Raw genomic sequence first — 10,815 nt, 5'->3', positions numbered from 1 at the left:
TCATCAAAAATGTCCACTGGTACCAGAGCTGCTTGCTGCGCCATGATGTGTCATCGGGCCCGGCAATCTTAGATGGTCTTTTTGGATCAAAAGGAGGCGCAGGTATGGCAATTATTCTCGTCGTGCTCAGTCGAGAGACCCAGATTACAGACCTTGTGGTGGTCACTGTGTGGGGTCCTTTCCATGAGCCAATGGCCCGAATGGCGTCGATAGGCCCAGCGGCCCGTGTCGATGACCGGAATGGGATATTTGAGGAGCGCGTCGAAGGTCACGCGATCGAGAAACAATACCGTCGAATTTTATGATGGTTTGTGCGTCTAAAAGGTTTGGAGATATGGTGCCGAACCGGAGAGCAGAAGTTACATCCGAACCCAATGGCCGAAAAAAACAATCTGAGGATGGAGTCGATGCCCATGCACACTATCGTCCAAGAGAGGAGTCACCTATCTCGTGACTACAAAAGACTTCTTCAAAGTCAACAAGGTGCAAGCATCCAAATCAAACACCAGATGACGATCTATGCACAAAGTGTGAATTCTGCAGCTCATATGCCTCGAATAGTGGGTTTCTGTTGCAGTAACTTGGTGCAGAACAAAGTGAAGAGTCGACATGGCACACATCCTTGTGTGCCATGCCCACAAACCACTGCCCTGGCATACATCAGTCACCTTTCTAGCTGGGTGCCCTATGCCAGTGGTGAGTGTACAGGTGCATGAGCCCTATATCCCTACAGTGCCCAAGTCTATTCCTGGGCATTGTAAGTGCAGTGAAGCCATTAAGAATATATGGTGCTGGGAGCTTGTCATTACGAACTCCACAGCACCATAATGGCTACACTGAAGACTGGGAAGTTTGGTATCAAACTTCTCAGCACATTAAACCCACACTGATGCCAGTATGGTATTTAATGTAAAATGCACAACAGAGGGCATCTTAGAGATGCCCCCTGAAACTCGACCAACTCCTAGTGACCTGACTGAGTGGCTGCTTAGGCTGCCACCACCAGACATGTTTCTGGACGCGTGGGTCGAGAGCTTGCTGCGCTCGGGGGCCTGAAACAATGCACATCCTGGGAAGAGGTGCCAAGCTTCCTCCCCCAGGGTAGGCAGGGTTCACGAAGGGGAAGCTTCAAAGGCATGCCACGTTTGTGAGACTCTCCAGACCATTTGCCGCTTTCAGCAATGGGTCCCCAGTGGTTCTACCCCCCACTTTGAGCGGGAGAACCGGCGGAAAAAACAAATGCGGAAGAGAGGTGTGCCCACCTCTGCCACCTCCACCCCTATGGTGGGGGAGGCGAGGTGAAGCACAACCTCGAGTCCCTACCATCTTGAGGATGGGGGGACCCAGCCAACCAGGGACAGGCTCCTGCCCTCCTCCCACTGGAGAGTGACAGAATAGGGGGTGTACCCACCTCAGGGAAGGGACCCATTGGTCCCTGCCCTTTACCTACCTCTAACACCCCTACATTTAGTATTTAGTGCCTCCCTGAACCTTCCTTCCTCAGGTCCAGCAACAACAAGAAAAGAAGAGAAGAAGGACGAGAAGCCGTGCAGAGCTAACAAGAGGGCGAAGTCCACTGACTTGGCCCCAGCCCTGTCTCCCCTTGAACCTGCTCCTGCGAAACCCCGGCCTTTTCAACAGCCAGCACCCTCACAGACCCCAGAGGACCTGCCTGCCTTCACTTTCAAGACTGTTTCTCGTGTGAACACCTGACGTATTTAAACTGCAGCTTCTGGTGCCAGCCAGAAACCGAGAATCCAACCCACTCCACACCCGCCTGTAGCCTCAATCCAGAGGACTCCCTCTACAGTGACCGGAGCGGGTAGGAAAATGCGACGTCCAAAGCACCCCTACATCCAACGCCCCACGGCCTTGTGTGCCCAACCCAGCAGTGCCTAACCAACCTACAAGATCCCAACTTACCACTCGAAGTGGTGGTCGCTCCTGAAAGATCCTCGTCCACAAGCCTGCAGTGTTTCTTTGTGCCGGAGAATCTCCATTGAAATCAACAGGGCACCGACCTCAAAACAGCCCTAGTGCCGCTGAGGGTGCACCTTTGGTCCCCAACTTGCCCTGAGCTAAACCCTAGGAGCTTTGCTCCCACAATCCTGTGGCCTGCTTGCCAGCCGCCACCAAACGAAGCCCCCCTATCCTCCATAGGATAACATTGGGCCTCAACACTCTGCACCCGTCTGTCCTAGTGCCGCTGAGGGTGCAACAACAGTGCATCACTGACCCTGGGAGACCCCCTGAGTCTAACCCCAGAAACTTAACTCCGACAGTCAATTACTTACCTGAGAACCGTTAACCTGTTTTCCCTCCGTTGGATAACATGGACACTTTTCTCCAAAATGTTTCGAAGTGTGGAGTTTTGAAATCTAAAAATATTTTTTTTAATTGCACAAATAACCAAAACATGTTTACTTACCTGTTTCAAGGGAATGTCCCAGTGCTGAATCTAGGTATCGAAAGCGATACAAAAGGGGATGATGGACGGAGCGTTTGAGCAAATCAAACTCTCATCCCCAGTCAACTGATCTGGGTTTAATCCATCACCATTCTTTAGCTCACTCCACCACCCCAGTTCAGACATGGCCATATGCAAATCAGTCTGACTCTGTGCCTCATGGGAACAGTCCAGCCCGAACTGCCAAGCCATGTCTTTCCTGGACCGGAAACAAGCATCCTGGGACCGGTTTCGGGTTCATAACCCTCATCAACGAGGCTATCTTGAATCAAGTGGCAAAGTGAGCAAGGGACTCACGTCTGAGCATACCCTGCCAACTTAGGGCGAACAAAGCGATACAAAAACGGGTTGATGGACGGAATCTAGGTATCCAGCACGGAGTTAGAAAAGTAACACGAAAAGTAACTTACCTTCATTTCAATGTACTGCTCCAAAAAGTTTCCAAGTGTGGAGTTTTGAAAACTGGAAATATTCTTTAAAAATCATGCGAATAACCAAAACGTAATTACTTAGCTGTTTCTAGAAAATGTCCCAGTGCTGAATCCAGGTATCCAGCACTGAGTTAGAAAAGTAAAGCAAAAAGTTATTAACTGCAATTTAGTGAAAACGCCCATTCATTTCAATGTACTGTATTTGCTAAGTGTTGCATACTACTTCTCCCTTGTAAATCAAACAAAGTACAATTTCTACTGCCTACTTGAACTGTGTTCATACAAGTAAATGATTACCGCAAAGTATTTTTATGCTTACCTGTGCCAGGCTTGCTTGGTTCTAGAAATAAAACAACAGTATATTTTTTATGCAAAAACAATTGGCCTAGAGTTCAGTTCTTGAGTGTGTGAATTCATTTGCTGACTGAGTGTGTACATCAAATGCTTAACACTGTCCTCTTATACTGCCTTACTGCTCGACCAAACTAACACTTTAGAGAGTAAGGTTCTATCTAACTTTAACCTCTGCCGACCTCTGGAGACCCTTGGACTCTAAACACACTGTACCTCACTTTGGTGCAGTATACAGAGCCAGTTTCTTACAATACCTCACTGTATGTCTCTCTCAATTTACATGTGATGTTGTTGCCCAGTGGAAGGAGCAAGCTGCTCTGGTATCTTTTTCAACGCTGGAGTTACACACCCGGATGAGGGAAATATAACTCTGCTGGGGTCTGTACTTCAGCATAGCATCTTGAAAGGTCAGAGTTATCACTACATTTTTTTAACAGGGGATTTTAACACATGTGTAGGGACATCATGTAAGGAGTGGAAGCTATGGGCTGTGCACGACAAGCAGGCTTACACGTGGAACATACTCCCAAGGGTGTTGAGCTTAACTCCATCTTGCTTGAATTTGATCTAACATCTGTAATAAATAAGCTGCCTCTGGGGAAAACAGATATTACTCCCACCTTTGTATAAACCCCCTTTTACTCTCTGGTTACCGGTTTTTCTGTGCAGGTGAGTGAATGCAGTGACCACAACCCCATTTGTGTCTCAATTGGCTGGACCCGAACACTCTGACACACCAAGGTGGGCGGGGGCTAGTGTCCCCTTTAAAGAGGTGGAAGCAGGAAGGAGCGTAAAGTGGGGGTGTATTTTCCCAGAGCTACTCCACGAGTCCCTTTTAATTCTGTGTCGCAGCGAGTTTGCCACCTGTCTCGGCGATGAGGCAAGTGTTCCGGACATCATGGGTGCATTTGGATCCATGTCTACTGTCATAAGGAACTTTCTACGGGCCTGTTAGCAACCAGGTCCACGATGGTTTGACTCGGCGTGCTCCCAGGCTTCCAGGAACCTGAGACAGGCCTTGGGTGTTAAACCCCGGGACCGGGAGGCGGTCAAAAGACGAAGAAGAGTATATAAGGCTGCTCTAGCAACTCGCAAGTCTGTCCTGAAGGAGGAGGCCTGGATTAATTTAGTGGAGGCTAGTACACTGCGTAATAGCTCAAAGTTCTGGGGCATTATTAACAGCCTATTTCTATCTGGAAATAATGCTAATTTACTGGATGCCCAAATCACAGAGGACGATTGGGTACATAATTTTGAGGGTATCTTCCAGTCGGATACCCCACCAATTGAGGGGCAGGAAAGGGTGGAAGGCAAGTTGGAACTTATTTTCACCACGCAAGAGGTGAGTGCCGGTATTCTGGGTCTATCTAAAAACAAAGCCCCGCGCCAGATGGGATCCCACCAGATCTCTACATCGCCCACTTCAAAACCTGGGTGCCTGTCCTCACAGCTGTCATCAATACTGCAGTCCAGATTGGCTTTATCTATTATAGTCTCGGCATTTAAAAAGGGATAACGGGACAGTACCTATTGTTATAGGCACATTTCTCTGCTGGACTCTATGGTGAAGGTGGTGGGCCGCATGGTACTTGACACACTTGTATCATGGGTAGAGGAAAACAACATTTTATCCGATATCCAAAACGGCATTCGCCCAGGTCGTTCCACTGTGGAACTGTTTAAACCTGTACATGGTTCTGAACAAGTACACTGTGGCTCGTTCCAGCCCCATATACCTAGCCTTCATGGACCTGACCTCAGCATTCGACTGTGTCAATAGGTCCAAGCTGTGGCAGTTGATGTCCTCCATTGGCATTGACAGTAACATCATTTTATTCACTATGTACAAAGTAGGATGATTATGTCCTGGATAGCTGTGGCGCTTCACGTTATTCAGGTGGTAGTTCTGCCGTAATATATTGGTATTGGGTGCCTAGAGTAGGGTTAATCATCCAAATTACCCCAGATATGATCATGGATCATTAGCAATTTCTACAAATCTCTATCACACCAATATAAAATATTGATATACAGTTTGCATGTACAGTTATATCGTAATAATAACAAAGTAGATGGTTCCAAAGGTCTTTGATGTGTGGTATCTTGGAATACTTCACGCCAACACTTGTTTCGTCGTACTGGGAATACCCATGACTTCTTCAGGGCTTCCAAATATCGAAGATTGTCAATAAGCCTTCTGACTGGTTATAATTCCGTCCCAGCCTTATGGTGGCTGGGTATAAGATGTAGTGTATTCGTCAGTACTGAATATCAAACGGAAGCCTCCTTATCTGTGTATGTCGCTGCTTGTTGACAATAGGTTAAGAGCAGGAAGCATCAGTAAATGCCATCCCAGATCGACAATTATGTCCGAATGAACGATGCTTATGATTTTCGCACCGTAAGAGGTCCACTCGCCATATCCGCCTTTTATTTCATTTTATTCACCGTAATTAAACTGCGGTTGTCCGCTATTCAAAGGACCTGAAAGTGACCAGTCAGCTTGACATCAAGAGAGGGGTGCATCAGGGGTGTATTTTAGCACCCTTTCTTTTTAACCTATCTATTAATTGCTTAGAGATAGCCCTTTTGGCCACAAATGCGGTTTGTCCCCAGGTAGGCAAGCATATCCTGCCAGTCCTATACGCGGACAACGGAATCCTCTTGGCGAGGACAGCTAGGGGCCTACAACTTCTTCTGAATTCTTTTGCCCTTTTTATGGAGGACTTGGATCTGTTGTTTCATCATGCCAAGTCGTTCATTATGCAGGTGGGACCTCGTAAAGCTAAGCAGTTCACTATTAAACTCTGACTTTCATCAATACCGAAGACCAATGTTTTCTCCTATTTGGGAGTTGTGTTTGACGATTCCTTGAGTTGGTGCCCTTTGCTTACTTGGAAGAAAGGGGATCTAGTGAAAGCTTTTGCAGCTGTTTTTAACTTTACCAGCAGAGGGGGAGGGAAGCCAATAGGGGCTCTTTTGAAGACATATGAAGACAAATATATGTCAAAGGTTAGTTATGGGAGTGAGATTTTGGGCCACATTGGGGTAGGAGCAGTGCAAAGTACTGGAAACTCTTTCCTCCAAATGGCCCTTTCTGTCCCACAAAGCACTTTGTTTTATGTTGTGCACAAAGAGTTGAGAATGCCTTTCCTCTAAAATGTACTGGCTTTGCGTCCCCTGGCTTTGTGGCTTACTATTTGGGCTAAGCAAGAAAATACACTTAGCAAAGACATCCTACGGGAATGCCTTTCACTTGACCTTGTCTCACGCATCCGATGGCTCCAGTATATATAAGTTTGGCCTCTCCAGGGTAGGTAGGAACTATTCGCTAACCCTGAGCGCAGATGTAAGAGTGACTTTTCTCTGGTCAAAGAGTGTTTTTTAGGAATAAGCCACTGTGATAGAGAGGGAAATGAGCGGTGTAAGCCTTGTGTGCGTATGTACATTGTGTTAAAAACCGTACCAACCAGCGAACCTTATCTTCTAGGGCTTAAAAGCATCCATAATCATTTTCAATGACCCGGTTTTGGCTCAACCTCTTCCATTACCACATGGCACACCCTCGCGTCCTCCACAGAGGCCAGTGCCTCATGCCCTGTAGCTGCAACAGTGAGTCTAGTCAGGACATGATGCACTTTATAATGTTTTGTAGTTTTTATGCTGTCCCTAGAAAGTTATTTATTATTCCCATTCTCAAAAAAACTGGTTTTAGGAGGGTAAGACCAGCTCTTATCTTTTTACAACTGCTCTCTAATGACACTGTTTTGCATACGCTTTACTTTTTACGGTTCGCTGTTAGACTTAGGTCAAACTGCGATTAACTTCTGTACTGTACTTCATGAATTTTTATCTTGTGTTTTGATTAACTTGTACATATTATATTTGTCAATCTGTAACTTGGAAAATGTTTTATCATTTTATGTATGACCTTTATGGTTTTCTTTCATAAAACTGAATAAAGTTTGTTGATAATAATCACTAGGGGATTCATTTACAGGGTAGCATGGTATCCCTCACAATAACTCAAGGAGTCACAGTCCACACAATGTACATGCGTTGTTCCCCCTACTCCAACCTTACATATACCCCCAATCACCTGCCCAAAACTCTGCCTGCTGATGCCAATGTGGTACTCCGTCAACCCGCAGACAATATTTTTTGGCCCCTTTGAAAGTGCCCATACAATAAAAATGCTGCAGTTGTAAACACATATCAACTACCATTTGTTGTGTTTGAAACATTTTATTGAATAATAAAACCTAATAAACATAAGCTGATTATTAAAGCAAAACAGAACATCAGTTGCCATACACATAAGAGACGAAAGTTGTACATAAAAATCAACAAACTGTAACTTAGCAAAGTTAGGAACAGCACAATTCTTAATTTCGGGCAGTCTTTAAAGTTCAACAATAGAAACGTTCCTAAAGAACAGGAAATGAAAGAAAGAAGGTGTGATACAGTGGTTTCATTAATGTAATGCTTGCTACATATAGAAAAACAAATACTAATTATTTTCCTTAAGCAATAAAGTCCTCACATTAAAATACTAAGAGAAATATATTGAACAATGAACATTTTATGTGTAATTAGAATTCAATTTGAATATTTTAACCTTCTCAGCATTATTTGACTCATGATTACAACCTGAATGCTTTCTGGAAAGAAACCACCTCATGGGGTTCAAAATTACATCTTTTCTAACAATAGGATTAAAATGATAAACTTGAATTTCAATTCGATTTTTTGATTTAAGCCTTTTTAGAGATCAACAATTTTAAATATATACAAAATCCATACACTTTTGTAAAATTGTCACCTAAACTTGAATTCAATCCACCTTTTGATTAAACACTTTCCATTCCAGCAAGCATCACCGGACCACTTGTTGTTATCTTCCCAATTAGTGATCATGTTTCAGATGGCAACAACAATAAATATGTTTAAAATTTTACATCCGAAATAAAAAACATGCTATTTCTGAATCATGGTGCACAATAAAATGTAGGAACAGAAGGGCATTTTTAGGTATAGCATTCATTAAGGTTTGACCAGGCTTAAAACTAGAATTCTTAAACTTTTGGACATTTAAATGTCATATTTTAAAAGAATTCACACAGACACAGCATGAGCTCCGTGAAAAATTGAAGATGAGTGAATTGTACTTAGACAACATGTGCTGATTAGTAATCTATTGATGTAAAATACAGTGGTGAGGCAATGCTTGTGGATCTAATCTATTCAGATTTTAACTCCATAGTTTGTTCAAAAAATTGACTTTGAAGGTCCATCTCTCAGATCAGTTCTATTACAGTTTTAATTGCGATAACACTAAAAGAGATCAATGATAAATAGGTTTTAAAAGCCATGGGTGGAATAGATCCTTGGTCTAAATCTAGATTATTGTCTGCAATAGAAACCAGTACAAACAGATCAAATATAAAAGCATTGAAAATGTTTATTATAGTGGTTTAGAGTAAACACAGATAACACATTGTTCCTGGAACTCAAAAATGTATCGAAAGATTATGATTACAACCTATTTTATGTCCAGAGCCCGGTTTAGATGCTTTCCTGTTTAAGTGACAACATTTGCAAATATATTTAAGAAAACATTAAAGCTGGATGTCACAAATTCTGTCTTTAAGTATTGTGTAAGAGTTATGAGTGATGGTTTTTATTTGATCTGAAGCAACACTAACACTAAATAGGTACATGCACCGGTTATCATTCAACTAACATTATTAGCAAACTTAATTTGGAGGGAATTGAGAACAATTGACTCATGTACCAAGGGTTTTATTGTTCAAAAATCCACTGGTTCGGTAATTCACAGAGTTTGCAAATGCTAAACCGCTTTTTGAAATGTACTAAGCCCATTTAACAATTAAGAATTTGGAAGGGGAATATTAATAGTGTCAATTAATCAAAAAGAGACTAGCTAAGGATGGGGTTGGCATGATATCTATACTACTATTATAAAGGAAGAACTTTGAACCTTTGAGGCGGGTAAACTCGGGAACCACAGCGCCAATCCACACACCCGATACATCGTTGAAATTGTCAGGGTGTGCCGATGGACATAGGCTATATAAATTTAAAAAATATACGTTATTTAAAAAATGTACGAGAAAAAAAAAGTAGTCCCATGGAAGTAGCGCCAGCCGCGACGTGCGCGCTGACATCGGGAGCGTGGGGAGGAGCGACGTCCAGGAGCTCAAGGAGGGGTGGTGGACAGGCGGGGAGGAGCGGTGAGGAGCGGCGGACAGGCTGGGAGGAGCGGAGAGGAGCGGCAGACAGGCGGGGAGGAGAGGGGAGGAGCAGCGAGGAGCGGCGGACCGGTGAACTCAGGAGCGCGGGGAGGTGTGGCGGATGAGGTAAGGTTCCGGGGGACCCACGGACAATGTCGGGCGGGCGGGGGCCCTAAAGCCAAGGTCGGGACAGTCTACTACTCCGGGGGACCCACGGACAATGTCGGGGCGGGCAGGGGCCGGGGCGGGCGGGGACCCTGAAGCCTGATTGCTCCCGGACAAGGTCGGGACGGGCTGCTAGTTTATATTATAAGGATCATGGTGACTCAGTTTTGTTTTGTCAATTGGTGGTGGCACCTGCTGGGTGTCTTTTAAAAGCCCTCACCCACCAACCTAGTTGGTGGCATGCTTCATCATCGGGCCCACCCAGTGACACCTAGCGTGTCCCGGGTGTGCTACGACGCCTGATTACAGCGGAGCAGGTATGTCACTGTGTGTGCGGTGAATGGTGATAGAGTGTCACTCTAAAGGATGTGGGAGGTCGTAACTCACCTCTAACGTCCCACAGCCTTATTTTTAACCGCTGACGGAGGCCCAGATAATAAAGTGTCTTCACCCTCTGGGTACTGGGACCCCCGCCAAGCCGTTTTAAACTCACAAACTTATCACCCTTCACCGCACCGCAGGTTGGTGGGTGAGGGCTTTTAAAAGACACCCAGCAGGTGCCACCACCAATTGACAAAACAAAACTGAGTCACCATGATCCTTATAATATAAATATCATGCCAACCCCATCCTTAGCTAGTCTCTTTTTGATTAATTGACATATAAACCGGGGATCTGGACTAGCTATCTGGTCCTCTCTCTCCCTCTTGATACACGTAAATATTAATAGTGTCCCTTCTAAATACGGAATACATCCTTAAGGTATGCATTAAGCTTTGAAACCATACGTGGGATGAAAAACAGTAACAGGAGGTAGTAACCCAAGGGGAAATTTGTGAATCTGAAAGTAAAAATGGGGTGCATTAAAAATGCCTTTATTTAAAAGCCATCACAGACACAGTAGTGTGCTGACTCCACAAGCAACCAGTTTTACCAAATGGATTATTAATACATGAACCTCAGTATTTCCTATATATTGCTAAAATGTAGTCTCTAATATTTTTGTCATGTGGTGTAAATATTTGTTTCTATTATTTTATTTCCCATTTCCATATTGTCATGAAATGTACCTATTCTTTTTGTCAAACATATTGAAATATCTTTATCACAATTCTTGGGGCATTCTAAAAAGTGTTTTCACTCT

The sequence above is a fragment of the Lissotriton vulgaris genome, chromosome 1_1, assembly GCF_964263255.1.
Source record: "Lissotriton vulgaris chromosome 1_1, aLisVul1.2, whole genome shotgun sequence".
NCBI lineage: Eukaryota > Metazoa > Chordata > Amphibia > Caudata > Salamandridae > Lissotriton > Lissotriton vulgaris.
Note: the sequence above shows the minus strand (reverse complement) of the source record.